Genomic DNA, 13,674 nt, shown 5'->3' on the forward strand with positions numbered 1-13,674 from the left:
GATTTAGAAACAGATCTCCGCCTAGCCAACTTCATTCACTTCCCTGCCTTGATGGGCCACAGGCAAACGCCACAGACTGCTGTCCCGGCCAGCCCCACCCAGCCCAATCCAGCAGGTGAGGGCATGGCATACCGAGGACCTTTATGGGGACCAGCAGTGGCCACTTCTGCTCCCTCTTTCCTGTGGGGAATCCCCACTCCACATCCCCTGCCTCCTGTCCCCATCTTCATGGGGTCTGTCTGGCCCTCTTAGGGGCTCAGCCCTAGAAAATGCCTTTTTTTCCCCTTTATCACAGTGCCGGCTGCGAGTGGGTAGGATAAAGGACACGGAGATCCCAAAGGTGCAGGATTTTGATATCGCCTTTTTAAAGGAGAAGGCGCAGGCAGTGTCTAACCGGGAGCAGTGTCTAACCGGGAGCTTTGCCTAAGACACTGGGTCCCTGCAGTTGCCCAGCGAGGCAGGCCACCTCCGGGTGCCCCCTGCTGGTGGGACTGGAGACTGCGGCCCGGTCTCCTGGCTGCAAGTTTGGAGCTGGCACGCAGATGCCCAAGCGCGAGGGTGGCGAGCGGCTGGCCGAGCTCCCCAGGCAGCCCCTCCACGCCTGACCCAGACCCCGGCCGCAAGACCCAGGGAAATCCCGCAGCAGCAACTGAATCAGCAAACTTCCCAGGAGCTGGAAGAGAGGCTGAAGTTGGAAGGGGGAGAAAGGGGCGCGGTGGAGGGGGAGGGGGGGAAGAAAGCTACAAGGGAAATGTGGAGATGAAAAGAGCAATGAAGAAAGAAAAAGGAGACAAGCAGACGTGTTTCAACTCCAAGCTCCCATTTCCTCTTTCAAATGAACTGCCTCCCCACTGTGACCAGAATCAAGTATTTATGAAGGTATTTTTTGCATGTTAATAGCTGCACGCAGAGCGCAGCCAGCTCTAAGTCCTGGAGGTATCATGCCCTTTCTTTAATGCAGGTCTTCCCAGCTCCTCGCCCAAGGTGCTGTTCTCCCTCGGATTTATTTTTCTTTCTGCCTTGTGGCTCCTCCTCAGGCCTTCCGTTTGATTAAGGGAAATTAGATCCCGGGATGGCTTCTGAGTTGAGTCTTGCTCCTGCTGGGGTCGCTGACACCCACTGCCAGACAAGCTGTTCCTCTTCCAAGGGCTATTCCGTGTAGAGGCTGCAGGGGAGGGAAGGTGGCCAGCCCCTGAATGGCATATTGAAAAGTGTCAATGAAAACTCTAGAAGGATATCTGAACATAGCTATGGCAGTGCTGGAGAGAGGGAGAGACGCATTGACTGTACAGTTACTACCTGTACACAGCAAAGGTGACATTCCATTTCAAAATTCAGACATGCAGTCAGTGGGAAAAATAAGCAAATGACATCAGCAATCCATGTCAAAAATAAAATTAAGAAAACAAATAGGGAAAAAAGTGTTCCTCCCAAGTAACGGTTTACATGCCTACTGAGGCAAACTAAAGATGCTATTTTTGAACTTGAGATTGATGCCTCCTCCCATGCTTTTAAGTGGTAACACCTGGTGGTGCCAAGGTCTGGGTGAAACTAGGACACTTCACACAGTTCTGGCAGATTGTCATTTGGAGCAATCCATTTGCAAAGCAACATGGCAGTGTGACTCCTGAGCAGCACTGAAACGTGGAAATGTCTCCACATCCAGTGATTCCGTATTTCTGACTTCGGGGCTTTATCCTAAGGAAATCATTGAACAAAGGAGAACTAAATGAAGATGTCCATTACAGCATTATCTATAGTGGAGAAAGATGAGAAAAAGTCTAGTGATCTGACTTCCGAGAAATGCAGCCTTGAGGCCAGCACATCCCTCTCCATGAGTGGTTTAATCCAACTGGGAGAAAAAGGGTGATTGGCCATTCTGGAATCTGGTGTTAAGGTAATGATTTAATCCCCGCTCCTCTAACATTTTGGCCCATGTGTTCTTTGCTCTGGGAAGCTTTGCTCTGTATTGTGGGAGGTTGAGCGGTATCTTTGGCCCTCCCCAATTTGATACCATCCCCAGTATAAACATCAAACATGCTTTTGGACCTTGTTAAATGTATCCTGGGGGACAAAATCCCTGATTTAATATTTTAAAAGTGGAAAACAAAGTAAGTCAGTTGTAACTTCAGTTATGTAAAAAAGAGAAAGGAGTTCAACTGTTCTAACTAGAAATTATGGATGGGTTGAGTTGAGCATTTTGATTTTATTTAGCTTTTCCATTGGTTGCCTATTTTCAAAATTTTCCGTTTGAGAAAAAGGGTAACTCCTGACAGGAGCTGGTTTTAGTTGAAGTCTAGCTTACAAAGACCTGGCAATCACAGCATACCAGTATACAGCAAGTATGCAATACACAGGCTGAGCAGAGCCCTCGCATGATGGGTTTTTAAACTGAGTACTACTAACATTCACTAGGTTTTTATTAGGCTGTTGAATTGGGCAGTCAGAATTTGCCTTGTAAGGCTCTCACTGTTTTTTTTTTTTTCAACATTTTGCTCCTCCTGTTTCTGCCAAGTTTTGAATCTCAGTGTGAAGGTGGCTTTGCATCTGTGTCAGCCAGGGACCAGAACAGCCAGAGCCACTGGCCTGTAGGAGTGTCAAGCCAAAAAAATGGTCCATAAAAAAAGAAGTGGTCTAAAACAAAACACATAATCTTCATTAGTTTTTCTAAGGATCTTTCTTTAAAATGAGAAAGGACGCATCTCACCAGTTTTCACATTATGAATTTTCTCCCTCTGTTCCAGCTGTTTCCGAGTTAGGGAGAGTCAGCATATCTTTATCTTGGGTTCTGTGTGATGGCTTGGTGAAGGTTAGGACTTCAGCAAAGGCCCAAGGCTTCCATTAGAATGGAATCATGCCACCTTTTCACACAGCCACTTCTGTCTGATCCTATTCTATCTCGTGAGGTCAGGTTTTATAAGTTTGTGACAGTAGAAAGTCATATGCCATCTTATGTTTCCTAAATATGCCCTCTCGCTGGATTTCAAAGAGTAGTCTGCAATTGCAGCACACTGGGATTTAGGTTGAATCAACCTGTGTTTACCCTGTCTGTTCCTTGATGCTTTGACAGGTGGTGTTCATATCCCTGTCAGCCTTCCTCCTTCAGGACTCCCCCCGCCCCCCCCAAAAAAACACCTGTAGATACATTAGTTTTTGGTGCAAGGGTACAAAATAATCTTTTGTTTCAATGTCTTAAGTCATACAATCTCTTGCCTCCATTTAACTGTTGGGTTATTGTCTAAAAGAACAAGGTACTAGGCTTGGGCAAGCTGTGGACTTTTTCTTATGCTGCCTCATTCCCATTTGTGTCTCTTGTATCCAGCACAGTTCCTGGCATATAGTAGTCACGCAAAAACAGTCAATCAATAAATCTTTGATTGCTGTTATGGTAATGTCCTGGCATGCCCATCGTCCTCTAAGTCAGATTTATTTCCAGCAACAGCAATGGGGTGAGATTAGGGGGGTCAGCTGACGTTTGACTGACAGCCCCACAATCTTTTTCTTTTCTTCATATTATTATTTTATTTTGATGATCTTTACATAGTTGATTAGGGCGCAAAGGGTCAAGGGCTACAGGAAAGTGGGTAAAGTTGTTGTTTCCACATTCTCTGTTTTTCTTCCTGTATCTGAGGGAAGGAGGGAGATAAAGAGAGAAGCCCCACTCAGCCTCCCAACCATCCCAGGGTCCCCATGTGGGGCATGCGCCGAGGGTCCTGCTCAAGTGGTTTTGACAGTTCAACAGTTCTGAATTGCTGCCAATCTCGCCATTCCAATCACAATGAAATCTCTCCAGAAAGTACACACGATCCAAGAGTACTTCCAGGTATTTGTTGTGTTCTGCGTTTCTCTGATGTTACTATAACAGTATCCGAGGTCTGGTACTTTACAAAGAAAAGAGGCTTAGCTAGTTCATGGTTTAGGAAGTTGAACATCCAAGATTGGGCAATCTGTTAGTTTGGCCCCTGGAGAGGGGCGCATGCCAGATGATAGCCCGATGGGTTCCTGCTGACGGGCTCACAGGGTGAGGCAGAAAGCCAGAGAAGGAGACCCAGACTCAGTCTTTCCTCTTTCCTATGTTTGCTAGCCCTGTGTGCATTTCTTCTGAGTCCCACAAAGCCTGGATTGTTAATGCTTTTGCTGCCTCCCAGCATCACTGCACAAGGCCACACTTTCAGCTCTAAGCCCTTGGGGAATCCAGTTGTACACATTTGCAGTTGTCACTGGCCTTCTTGGAGTTGTTGGTGAATCCTGTAAACAGCATTGGTCCTCAGCAGGGTGCCTAGAAGGACTACCTGTCTGCCTTTCCCCACCGAAAGTGTTCTTTGCTCCTCACCTTTCCTTTGCATCTCATTTGTAAAGCCAGCTTTTGTTAACACAACCTCTGGTGCCATGCAGGTATATGCTCCCTCCAGCTCTCCCCTCCTGCTTTTGTTGTAGATTTTGATTTCAACACTCTTCAGCCATCTAAGCAAACCTCATTTTTCAGTTCAACTTTGCCCAAGGAATCACTGTCCATCTCCAAACTCCCTAAACGGAGTGGGGCATAACAGCTGATGTTACTGGGAGTGCCTGCAGCAGAATGCCTGGGTTCAAGTCTCTAGTTCAGCTTCCTGCCAGTGTGCCCCCTGGGAAACAGCAGGTGACTCAGGTACTTGGCTTGCTGCTACCCATGTTAGAGACCTGGACCAAGTTCCCGTCCCTGCTTTTGGCCTGGTTCTACCCCTGGCTGTTGTGGTTATCTGGGGAGAGAACCAGTGGATGGAAGACTGGTCCTTATCTCTCTCTGTGTCCCTTTCTACCTGTCAGATAAATATTTTTTGAACACTTAAGGAAATAAGTGAAAGAGGTTTATTTTAATTACAGAATCAAGGCTTTTATTTGTTGAATTTTCATATCTATCATGAGACTGCTGACTGCCAGTGACACACAGTCCCAGCCTGTTTCTTTTTAGTTAAGGAAATATCAAACCTATGTGACATAGAGAGGACTTTTTTAAAAAAAATTATTTATTTTTATGGGAAAGTCAGATATACAGAGAGAAGGAGAGACAAAAAGAAAAATCCGTCTGCTGATTCACTCCCCTAGTGGCCACAATGGCCAGATCTGAGCTGATACGAAGCCAGGAGCTTCTCCTGGGTTTTCCATGCGGGTGCAGGGTCCCAAGGCTTTGGACTATCCTGGACTGCTTTCCCAGGCCACAGACAGGGAGCTGGATGGGAAGTGGAGCTGCCGGGACCAGAACTGACACCCATATAGGATGTCAGTGCTTACAGGTGAATTAGCCAGTTGAGTCATCATGCCAGCCTTTGGAGAGAACTATTTTTTTAAAGATTTACTTATTTTTATTTGAAAGGTGGATTTACACAGAGGAGAGGTTAGACAGAGAGAGAAGAGAAAAACTGAACTCTTTTGTCTGCTAGTTTATTCCCCAAATGACTACAGTGGCCAGAGTTGGGCCAGTCCGAAGCCAGGAGCCAGGGGCTTCCCCTAGGTCTCTCACATGGATGCAGGGACTCAGACACTCAAGCCATCCTCCACTGATTTCCCAGGCCATAAGCAGAGAGCCAGATCAGAAGTGGAGTATCCAGGGATTGAACTGGTACCCATATGAGATGCTGATACAGCAGAAAAAGGCTTAGCCTACTGTGCCACGGCTCTGGCCTCAGAGAATTATGTTGGGGACTCCATGTACTTAACAGAAGCTGTAATATTTATCTCTAATATCTGGAGAGTATCTTTTTAAATTATAGTAACTGATTTTTTAAAGATGTTTTATTTATTTGAAAGAATTACAGCCAGAAAGACTGAGACAGAGATTGGGGGCGGGGGGGGGGGGCGGGTGGGAACGAGAGAGAAAAAGAGAGAGAGAGGAGATCTTCAACCTGCTGGTTTACTCCCCGGATAACTGCAATGGCCAGGATTGGGCCAGGCTCAAACTAGGAACCAGGCGCTTCCTCTGGGTCTCCCAAGCATGTGGGCCATTTTTTGATGATTTTCCTGGGAGCATCAGCAGGTAGCTGGATCAGTGAAGCAGCCAGGACTGGTGATACCGGCAGCAGCTTTATCAGCTATGCCACAGCGCTTGCCCCAGCTGATACTTTTTGAGGTTTACTATGTGCTGGACTTTACATTGTCTTCCTTAACTCTTGTGACGTCCTGGGAAGGGCATGCAGTTACTGTCCCCATCAAACAGGTGAGAAAACAGGTGTCAAGACCCACAGGGCCGGGCCCAGCGGCATGGCCTAGCGGCTAAAGTCCTCGCCTTGAACGCCCCGGGATCCCATATGGGCGCCGGTTCTAGTCCTGGCAGCCCTGCTTCCCATCTGGCTCCCTGCTTGTGGCCTGGAAAGCAGTTGAGGACGGCCCGATGCATTGGGACACTGCACCCGCGTGGGAGACCTGGAAGAGGTTCCAGGTTCCCGGCTTCGGATCGGCGCACATCGGCCCGTTGTGGCTCACTTGGGGAGTGAATCATCGGACAGAAGATCTTCCTCTCTGTCTCTCTTCCTCTCTGTGTATCTGACTTTGTAATAAAAATAAATCTTAAAAAAAAAAAAAAAAAAAGACCCACAGGGCCCATTTACTCCAGACCTGTGTGTGCAAAGAGCCCTGGTGACTTGGGAGTCCTGTAAAAGTACATTGAGATCCATTGTCCTCCTTCCTGGCTGGGTGGCCTTCAGCAGCTTGCCTAACCTCTCAGAGCCTCCATTTCCTCTCTGTAAATGGAACACAATCCTTGCCTCAGGAATGACAAGGATTAGATGCCACAGCCAAAAGACTTGGGAAAATACCAACATGAGGCTTGGCACTTGGCAGCCCCTATCCTGGATAACAATGTTGATTATCACCTTGTCCTGCCACCTAGCTTGAGAGCTACTGTAGACTTGTACCCAGAGCATGTGTACAGTCTAAAGGCTCTGCCATGGGAATGAGGAGATTGAAAAGCAGAAGGACTGGGAAAACTTTGAGCCCATCTACCAACCTTCTCCCCTCCCCGCCCCAACTCCAAGCTGCCCCCTCCCTGGTCTGGAGCCCTGACTCGGGTTCACCACTTAGGATTCTGCCTAGTAAAGGTAATTGCTTAAATGGTTCTGCCTGTACCCTGGGGAGCTGAAGGCCTGGGGAAGAAAGGGAGGCAGGGAATATGAGCCAGGTCAAGGGGTCCAGTTGACCCCACCCCCACGGCACAGCTGCCCATGAAAGGGTAGAGCGCAGAAGACAGGACGTCTGATGGAGAAGGCAGGGCAGCAAAGGGGACTTAGCGGGGACAGGAGAGAAAAGGAAAGGACATTTTTCTTTTCATCCAGCCCACTATGGTGCCAGCAATACAAGGCTGGTTCAACTCCACTTTCTTGCTAGATTACAGGCTAGATCAGTTCTGGGGGCCCACCTTGGAATCAAAGCACCACAACGACATTCTCTTCTCATGCAACAGGGGCTTTCAAATGCCCACTTTACAAGGAAATCATTTTCCAAGGTGAGTGTCCCTTGCCTGTCAGCGCTCAGGTCAGGCCCAGCACAACAAGGAAGTCTCACACCTTGGGGTTCAGCTTGGGGTCCCTTCCCATACCCCTCCCTGAGAATAGCAGGTCGCTGCCTCCCTGGGGCACAGGAGATCACTCTTGGCTCTGTGTTCCTTCCCAGCTCCTGCTGATCCAGGGAGAACTCTGCTGTGTCCACAAGCCTGTAATTAAATGGAGGACCGTATCAGCTAGCAGCCATGGCTATAAACCCCTCCCAGACATGGCCCATGTCCCATCATTCACAATCTCCCTAAAGGCAGCAATGACTTGGCCCCATTTTCTTTTTTATATATATATGTGTGTGTGTTTTTTTATTATATTTTTGACAATCTTTACATTGTTAATTAGGGTAAAAAGGTACAAGGGCTATAGGGAAGTGGGTAAGACTATTATTTCCCTATTGTTTCCTTCATATATCTGAGGTAAAGGGAATATTGAGGGAGAGGCCCCACCCAGTCTCCCACCCACCCCAGGTCCCCGATGTGGAGCATGCTCTGAGATCCTTGCTCAAGTGGTTTTGATAGTTCACCAGTTATGAATCGCTGCCAATCTCGCCACTCCAAGCACGATGAGGTTGTTGAAGAATCCACTTATTGACATAGTCCATCATAGAGTCTCTGTTTGCCTCATATTTCGCTGCCAACATATAGCTGAGGTGATGGATTGACCTGTTCTGTCTTCCATCTTTCCTTAGTTAGGGTTCTGAGTCCTGCATTTCGATTGGGGAGATCTCCAAAGAAACTTTGAGGTGTTCCCAGACCAGATTCTTGTATGTACTAGCAAGTATAGGGCCCGCCACAGTCCATTGCCCTGATCAGCTGGTGGTTGCAATTGCTGGGTTGGTTTTGTTTTCAGCCCCGACTTCTACTGGAACCAGTGGGTGTTGCAGTCCAGCCTGGTTCTGCCCAGCACACACTCAGCCCTCACATAAACCAGTGGGAGCTACAGCCCAATCAGAGCGACCCACAATAACCCCCACCAGGCCTACCCCTACTCTGGTTTGCCAGTATGTGTAGCAGACTAGTCCAGTCTTCCCCATATCCCATTTGGCTCTCATACATGTCGAAGGGTATTGAAGCTTAGTTCCATCTAACCAGATCAACTATCCAGCCCTCACGGATGTTGAGTGCCTCTCTATCTAGCCACCCCAGCCCCTCTCCTAGTTTTTTGTGCCCTCCCATGGGAGTGGTAACCCAAGAGGGAGGAGCCCACTATTTCCCTCCCAGGTCTCTCTCACTCCCAGATTATGCAGTCTCCAGGTGGTTCTGTGGTTAGACTTGACAGTATTAGCCCCCAGTGCCAGCTTCTGCAGCTAAGCCCAAACAACCCTCACCCACTCCAATTTTGTTTGCACCAGTAGGAATAATCTGCCCAGCCTGGCTTTTCCCTGATCTGGTCCACATGAGGCACACAGGTGTTGTATCCCTGCCTAGTCTGGTCTGTCCTCATCCCAGCCCACGCTCTCCAGTGGGAGTAGCTGTCCAGCAAGGGAACCACCCCTTATTCCCCTGCCAGCTCTGCCCCCTCTCTTCCTGGTTCTCATGAGTGCTGTTGGGTGCTGCAGTCACATCTGGCACAGGCAACCTCACCTTGGCTTTCTGTGTTGTGTACTGCGACCAAACCTGGCTCGACCCACACTCTGCTGCAGTGTTTGGATTTGCCAGTGGATGACACGACTGATTCAGCCTGGTCCCTCCCCCCCCCCGACCCATGCCAAATGTATGCCAGTGGGACACTTTCCATGACCTCTTCTGGGCTGTTTTCTTGCATGTTTCTTGTGCTTACTTGCAGGGTCTGTGTCCTGTCAGAGGAGTTGCCCAGGCTCCTCCATCAGAACTCCTCCTAGTTGGCCCCATTTTCATGGTAGGGAAGCTGAAGTCCAGAACAATGACTAGCATAGCAAGAGCCACCAAATCCAGTCCCTGGCGCTAGCTAGGACTAGAAGTTTGCTGCATTGTTTGGCTTAGGCTATTGCATGCCAGCTGCTTTGCTGATCCCTCAGGGGAATGGAAAATCTCCTTCCATAGAGCAGAGGTGTGAAAATGGCTACTGACCAAACGCTCTGTCTCCACCGCGCCTAACTAGAGGAGCCTTCTGTAGCCAGTCCTGCACCGCACCCACCTCGCCACCACCACATTACTTTGCAGCTTTAAGAAGTGCGCCAGGGGCCCACAGGGAGTGACCAGGGAATGGTTGGGGCACCTTCAAGCTGCATGGGGCTCCAGCAGAGCTTGAGGTCCCCTCTGCTCTCCACAGGGGCTAAGCCGGCAGGTTGGGGGCTAGAGTGGAGACCCTGGGTGTGCCTCATCCCCCTCCCAAGCAGCTTGAGGTTGACAGTGCAGACAGAACCCCACCCCCACCCCAGCCCACCACCACCCTGCCCTCCTTCAGGCATCCCGACCACAATGAAACTCCTGGTGCCCTCCAGCCCCACACTGCCCCTTTCTGCTGCCCACTTTTGGGTGCCTAAGGCTACCATGGTCAAGAAATAGCAAAATCTGAGAAAGCCAAACAGAGCAGTTTGCTGAGCTGTCTGCCCTTGCCAAGGGCTGAGGAGAGAGCCTCCCTGCAGCCCAGCCTGCCCACAGGTTCCCAGGTACTCTTGGCAGCTCGCTCTCCAGCAAAAAGAAGATGTGAGCTGTGTGGGAGGCACTTGGCTAGCCAGAGTGTTGCCATGGCCTTAATGAGGGACAATAGCTCTTGGAGCCATTAAGCGGCGGCTACAAAGATGGGGAACCCCAATTAGAAAGGAGTGGGAGAAGGAAAGGGGGGAACCTACAGGATGCCTCCAGCACAGATCTGTATCTTTGGTGGTTCTGTGGGGCCCATGGGTGGGTGGGGACCTAGTCTTGAGTTTGGAACCTCATGTGCTTCTTGTGGCGCCAACCCTGGCAGTGGCCCTGCAGAACACACAAGCTGGGAAAAAGAGGAAAACTGATGGGGAAATAGGGTTTCTTCTGAGTCTGGGGTTTAGCTCTTAGAGTCCAAGCATAAGGAAGGAAAGGGGAAGGTACCCATTTAATCTGAGTAGAGGTCCTCCACGTTGCTACATTGTGTGTATGTGTTTATGCACAGCTGATAGCTCTCTTTTGATGGCTCAACTAAATCACATGATGTTTACAGCAAGATAATAATCCCGGATTTTCCATGGCTCACTCGGTCAGAGTATAAGATTAGCTCTTGAATTCATTAACAGTTGTCTCCTTTTAAATGTCAGATAACTTTTTAAATGCCAAGCGCTTGCGCAATGCCTTCTGTGCAATCCAAATCAGCTTTACCAAATTAGCTCATTAATCTTTATTGTTTCATTTACTAAAGGGAAAGGCTCCCAGGTGTCTTTAGCAAAGCATAAAAATATTAAAGTATTTACAATACCTTGCAGGTGAAAGGATGAGTTTTGATGCTCTGCTAAACATTTCACCCTTCCATCAGTTTTTTTTTTCATCATTCCCACGAAAATCTGCACATAAAAGGAAGAAAAAGTGTTGGCATCTCTGTTTTCTTCCAGCTTCCTTCTATTTCACCTTGTTTTTCCATCTCTGTCCTCTGCCTGCAGAGCCCTGGACTTCTGGACACTCTTTGTTCGGCTGTGCTAGGTCTCAGCACACCCAGGAGTGTTGGGTGTGGCGGCTCAGCCACTCAGAAAGCAGGAGGGGCGCCTCCCGGAGTCAGGGATGGGGACCAGGAGGCTGGGGCAGAGTCAGCCTAGAGGTCAGGAGTTCTGCTTTCCTTTGCAAAGAACCCCTGCCTGGGTTTACCTCCAAGTGAACCGCCCACAGAGACCCGGGCTACACCAGTTGCTAAACATAGATCTACCCATGCCTGGCTCCCTCTGGTCATCCAGCCCTCTGTTCCAATGTCACCTCCTCAGAGAGACCTTCCCTGACCAGCAACAGGCTGGTCGCCACCACTCCCCAGTGCCCTTCACCCTGTCACCCCTGCGTTGTCTTTCTGGACTAGCCACTGTTCCAAGTCATCCCGCCTAAGTCATTTGTCCAACTTTCACAAGGCCACTCAGTACGTCCCAGTGTAATGAGTGAAGAGTTACCATGCCCAAGCCTTCCTTTCCTGGTCTCAGTATCTCTATTCTTATGCCTTTTATCATCACCTCCAATCCTCTCTCTCTTTCTGTTTCATGTTTTCTTTCCTCCCCATGACCCCTCCCCCTCCCCCTGTCTTTTTTTTCTAGAACACTTGAGCACAATAAACACAACCAGCACTGCACATTCTCCCAACTATAGTGCCTTCTCTGAAAACCCCATCCAGTTAGAATTGATGGCCTTCTGAATATCGGGAAGATGAGCCATCCTGGCGAGGGAATTGTTTCACAAAGATTTATAGTTTGAGTGGTTTAGAAGGACTGCTCTGAGAGCCCCTCTGCTCCCCACTCCTCCATCTGGGTCCACGCCCCAACCCCGTAAGGAGTTAAAGTAACTCCAGCTAATGCGATGGATCCTGGCTAGCCCTTTTGTCCTTGCAGCCTAACACAAAATTTTCTCCTGGGGATGATGCAGAGATTTCCTTCAAAGCAGCATCGTCTGATTGCTGTTATTCTACTCAGTGATTCATGCATGGTTGCGGAGGCTAGAAAGCTTGGAATACTTTGATTCTCACTTGGACCCAACTAAGCTTTCATTTGGTCTACAAGCAGGGAGGGGCTGCCTCACTCCAACAAGTTTATCAGATATACGACTGGGATGACCCAACACGGGATATTTATGTGTCCGGAAAAATCCCTTGCCACATTTCGAAACAAAGGAAAAGGGTGTGGTTGCTCACTGGAATCATGGCCGCGTATGGGACCCCCGCCAATGGTTAATGCATCACCAACACTCACAAGTAACAGAAATGTAGTGGAAGGGAGAGCTTCAGGCTGCCTGGATATATGGCCAGCTGAGAGCTAGCTTCCCAGAAAACAGGGACGTGGCCAACTACACACCCAGGGTGATTGCAGGGAACACAGCAAATCCAGCATCTTTGGGAAGGGGAAACTCACACACACCCCACTCCCCTACCACCCTCACCCCGTACCACCCCGTGAAGGCAGTGACTATGGCAGGGCTCCTGTCTCCAATGCTCTTCTGTTCTGCAAATGGGTGTCCGGTGTGTATGTCCTGGCAGTTACTGCCAGGGAGGAGGGTGTGGGAGCAGGAGAGCTGGGATGCCTGCCTCAACCCAGTGGGGAGGAGAAATGGGTGTTCACCCTCAAGGACCCTTGTGGCAATGAACAGAAAGCACTCAGGATTCTGGGACATCTCAGGGGCCCAGGCAAGCCAGAGCTGAAGGCTGAGGAGGTACTGGAGGGGAGCAGTATTCCCCACAGAGGAAAGAAAGTAGAAAGACCTGCCCCTTTGGGCTTCTCTTATGTGCTAATTCTCACCTTCCTTCCCTAGCCAGTGGTTAGGCGTACATACTACAAGGGCAGGAGTGTTCACCTCCTGTCAGTGTGGACTTCTCTACTCTGCCTGGCCAAGCACATGCACCCTGCTCAAGGTGTGCAGTGACTGGCCAAGGCAGGAGAGAGAGTCCAAAGCTGGGCAAAAAGGGCTTGGTGAACCTTTCAAGTCAGCTGGCCTCCTTCCTGAGGGCTTTCGGTAGGAAAGGGACCTGGTCACTTTGCATTTTGGAAAGATGCACTCCAGAGAACAAGCCCCTCCCCCTTCCATGCCCCCCCCACCCCAAGCTCCTCTGCTGGCCTGTTCTTCCTTCCTATCCACTCACTCACTCAGTCAATCTTCCTTAAGCACCCCTCACAAGCTCAGCTCAGAACTAGCCTGGAGTCTTGCCATACCTTAGCTGCACCAAGGTGGGGCAGAGAAGCATGAGGGAGCTGTAGAAGCATCCCAGAGATCTTACTGCAAAGGGAGATTTGGGCAGATGTGGGATGTCACCACTGCCACATATGCAATCATGGCTTTAGGCAAATTGCTTAACCTCCTGGAGCCTCCCAGTTTCCTTATCTGTGAAAATGGGGGTAACCATACCAGACTCCCGGAGTTGTCATGAGGTTTCAAGGAAATCATTCCAACCTGAGACCCTCTCCCCACTTTCCCAGGTATTAATTATTAGCCAATCTCAGATCTTTCCCTGTGATACCCCCACCCCCACATACACACACCACATCCCGGATGGTACAAATTGGTGTGGTTAT

At 49.4% G+C, this 13,674-nt stretch overlaps 1 protein-coding gene and 1 long non-coding RNA gene across 2 annotated transcripts in view; one reads left to right on the forward strand and one right to left on the reverse strand.

Annotated features, from left to right (window-relative positions):
• The window catches only part of KIAA2012 (KIAA2012 ortholog), a 123,160-nt gene that overhangs the window by 65,998 nt on the left and 43,488 nt on the right, over positions 1–13,674 (forward strand). The window lies entirely within an intron of this gene.
• Positions 825–11,255, reverse strand: LOC131480394 (uncharacterized). The gene is made up of 3 exons (XR_009245489.1): positions 11,132–11,255; positions 10,899–10,983; positions 825–1,165 (listed from the first exon to the last, which is right to left on the reverse strand). It is a non-coding gene; the product is annotated as an uncharacterized LOC131480394 (long non-coding RNA).

The sequence above is a fragment of the Ochotona princeps genome, chromosome 5, assembly GCF_030435755.1.
Source record: "Ochotona princeps isolate mOchPri1 chromosome 5, mOchPri1.hap1, whole genome shotgun sequence".
NCBI classification, from domain to species: Eukaryota; Metazoa; Chordata; class Mammalia; order Lagomorpha; family Ochotonidae; genus Ochotona; species Ochotona princeps.